Raw genomic sequence first — 3,632 nt, forward strand, 5'->3', positions numbered from 1 at the left:
ACGCTATTTCGCCAGATCAAGACAATAGCTAACCATCAATCTGCTACCAAGAAACTGGTGCAGATCAGAGCCTCCGAATCCCCTCTACTTCCACGGACGGAATGATTTCACAGTCACACACGCATACACACATCACACGCTGGTGGGGCCCATTACACCAACATTCACCCTAAATCACTCTATCCGTGCCCTGTAAAGGAGAAAACACCTTTCACATATGCTCTATCTAATCTGCCTGTACTTTGAGGTCAATGCGACCAGCTAGTTGCTTGTGGATCTAGCAAAATACATTTCAAAGAATACACAATAAAATCAATAAACATGACCAGAAATAATCACCCGAGACAGTAATTCAAACAAATTGTTCATTTATCTAATTTTTCAAGAAAAGTCAATTAAATGCAAATTCATTTTTCTCATATTTACCTATTCTGTCTAAAAGTCAGATCCTAAGTCAGAACCGGTCCTCTGTAGAAGTATTTAGTGTCTTCTGCCGTCATGTAGAGTCATCATCCTCTCCGTCAGCATAGGGACCTCGCATCATCAGCTCGGGAAGAAGTGGCGCTAGACCTCTCTAGTCTACTTATATTTATACTGAAATTTACATTCTAAAAAAGTAACATTTCTTTATTCAGAACGGATGAATGGCGGAAATAATGTCATCTTGGTACTTTTCGATATTGTACGTGTTATTCTCACGCATAGATTGTCCCAAATAATGAATAGCAGAATTGAATGTTCATGACCAATTCGCAACATCTACGGATGTCTATATTAGGTGAATTTGTTGCAAAGATGGGTTCACTCTAAGTTCGTATCAACTTTTCCGTCTTTCAGGGGCTTTTGGCCGATGTCCCAGACTTGTCATCATGCTTATGGCTTTTCAGTTCACCGGAGGTGCAAGGTCACAGGCAGAGCGATGCCTTTCTGTAAATTTCCAGCAACTCCAATGCAGGCTGCGGGTGGCGGCCATTTTGTGGCAGGCCACAATGGACAACTTAAAGCAAAGTAGACATAAAACAGAATTACTGCATAGAAATGATTATACAGTGTTATTCCCCTGCTAATACCCTTATGTGTGTGTATTTATCTAGCCATTTGCAACATCAGAAGCCATTAATGCATATTAATTATAAGCGCAATACACCATAACATCACATAATCAACATCGTTTTCTGTCAGTTTGCTCACCAACTTAGTTCACTTGTTATTTAGCCATGCAATAGCATTCCCACGTGTAATTCTCTTGTTAATAAGGTTGATTAGTCAACATTCGACAAACTTTTAGTCATTAATAATTAATCAGTAGTACTTTTAACTATAACATGCGAAAATGAAACAGATATTCGGTTTGCAAGAAAAAACCCTGCTCCATCACTATGTTCTAAAGTGTTATTCCTACAAAGTGCTAATTCTACAACGTGCTAGTGCTAAAAGTGCTTATTTCTGACAGTGGTCCAGGTGGCCCTGTCTTGTACATATCCCCTGTAAATTCTGCCCGTGCCTGTTGGCACATTGTAAAGTGTGTGTTTTTATCCAATGTGTTTTGGTATAATACAAAGGCTATTTTTATATATAACCTTGTGTGGAGTTTCTTTTGTGGTGGGCCTTGGGTGTTGTTGCGGGGTGCGTGCGCAAACGCTTTACACATTGCCTCCGGGATAAGCCTGACTGCTCGTGCCAAGCTACCAAGGGGGTGAGCAGGGGTTATCTTTGGCGTGTAACTTCCATGCCCTGACTAGAGTGGTGGTTTCTGCCTGGCTTTGGCGCAAGCCCTAGCCAACCAGAAATCCCATTTCTAACAGGTCCATTTCACAGGGGAACGAATAGAGAGAATATTTAGGGTAAGAGTCGGTGGTTTTCACTAAGTAAGGAGCGAGACAGAAGTGGAGACTGTACTTGTGTGATCTGGGAAAAAAGGAAGAGACAGACCTTTTTCGTCCTCGAACGGCCACAGCTCACTAGGGTGACCGACAGGTAACGCTGCCACCACGCACCAACATCCACAATCACTGGTAGCGGTTAGGTAATGCTACGCAGTGCTCATGCGCACAATGACGCAGTCAAAAGGCAGAAGACCGGGGAGCTTAAAATTATATGCAATGACGAGAAAGAGCATAGTGCGGTTGCGTGGGATGATGCGCATGCGCAGTAACGCGAGGTGAGCGCATATCCGTGGGGAGCGGAGAACTATAGTACACCGGTCACCGCCCGTGCCAGGTCCACTTCAGGATATTCGGCAAGAGCAGAACAGGATAATTACGGCTGGGGCAGAGCGGAGCTCAGGGCTCTGCGTCCGCTCTAGCCACCATCTTGGCCATGCTACAGGATACAATTCGCCCACATTGTTCAAATCAACCTCTTCGTTCAGCCTTAAAAGATAACCTGAAACGTACTCATTTTAGTTTGTCACACCTTCGATTATTTGATGGTCGAATCCAGGAAAGCCCTCCCCCATCTCTTAAAATCTGAAACTCTGTACCTTCCTTCTAGGAGAGCTCTAACAACCATCTTATTTGAATGATATGCTAGGGTTTGTGATGTGAATTTGGGGCAGATTAGCTCCGGGGCATTGAAAAGGTAAACATTTGTACTTTATAAACAGAGTAGCATAACATAACTGCAGTCCTGAAATCAGGGCTTTGAGTGTACCAAGTCCACCCGTGTCTCAGACTCTGTAGTAATTTAAACAAGCATTGGCATAGCCAATAGGTCTCGCTTTTGGGACCTTATAAGTGTTTAGCCATGCAACAGTTGATGATGTTGTACCAAGGATATTGTGCTGGATAACTAAACACTTATAAGGTCCTAAAGGCGAGACCTATTGGCTATGCCAATGCTTGTTGTTAATGTGTTGTATAGACTGGAAAAACTAAGCGACGAATTGCAGCAAATTGGGAGGCAGGCGTTCCTATATAGGGGAGCATGTATATGAAATCATACAAAACCATGCTTTGTGTTCTAAGCTACTACCACCCAGTGAACAATTACAATAACTATGGAATAATAGAGGCACGGACTAAAGAGCCTCTAGTAATTCGCAAAGTACCTACGCTTTACACTAACCACAAGGACTTACCATGCTCTCAGCGAGGAAAACTAGAAAGACCAAGATAAGGACCTATTCCCCAGACAATAGAACGGCCAATCACCTCTGCAAAGCTTGTGTCGCTTGCTTCAGATTCTCCGCCGCCTCCTCCCGACCCTGTTGGAAAGTGACCTGCTCGGGAGCCTCATCATCACTGTTAAACTCCTCTGTTTCGGGGTCCGCCATGTTGCCGTCTCGGATACACACATGTGCTTGCTCTGCCACCAATCACCTTTGAACTATGGCGTAATTTCCCCCTACTGAACCCTCCCGCCCCAGGAGCTACTGTGACTTTAGAACAAGGACAATGATCGGGAGGGAACAGGCAAGAACTATAAAACTGAAACTACAGCCAAAACGGCAAGCTTATTTTCGTTTACTACACTCTTCTTTTCAAAAACGAGTTTAGAAGGCCTTTTTAAGATAACATTGGTTAAAGATGTAGGATTTTATCCTTTCGCCTGTCATTCATGAAGTGCTCCATTTAATGACCAGTGTACAGTTTCAACTTTCCTAACATTTTAGCAAACAATTGCAGCTGTGA

At 43.3% G+C, this 3,632-nt stretch overlaps 1 long non-coding RNA gene across 1 annotated transcript; it reads right to left on the minus strand.

Moving 5' to 3' along the window:
• Positions 1-351: 351 nt before the first annotated feature.
• Positions 352-3,297, minus strand: LOC146870154 (uncharacterized). The gene is made up of 2 exons (XR_014959066.1): positions 3,153-3,297; positions 352-997 (listed from the first exon to the last, which is right to left on the minus strand). It is a non-coding gene; the product is annotated as an uncharacterized LOC146870154 (long non-coding RNA).
• Positions 3,298-3,632: the final 335 nt, after the last annotated feature.

The sequence above is a fragment of the Triturus cristatus genome, chromosome 1_1 (assembly GCF_964204655.1).
Source record: "Triturus cristatus chromosome 1_1, aTriCri1.1, whole genome shotgun sequence".
NCBI lineage: Eukaryota > Metazoa > Chordata > Amphibia > Caudata > Salamandridae > Triturus > Triturus cristatus.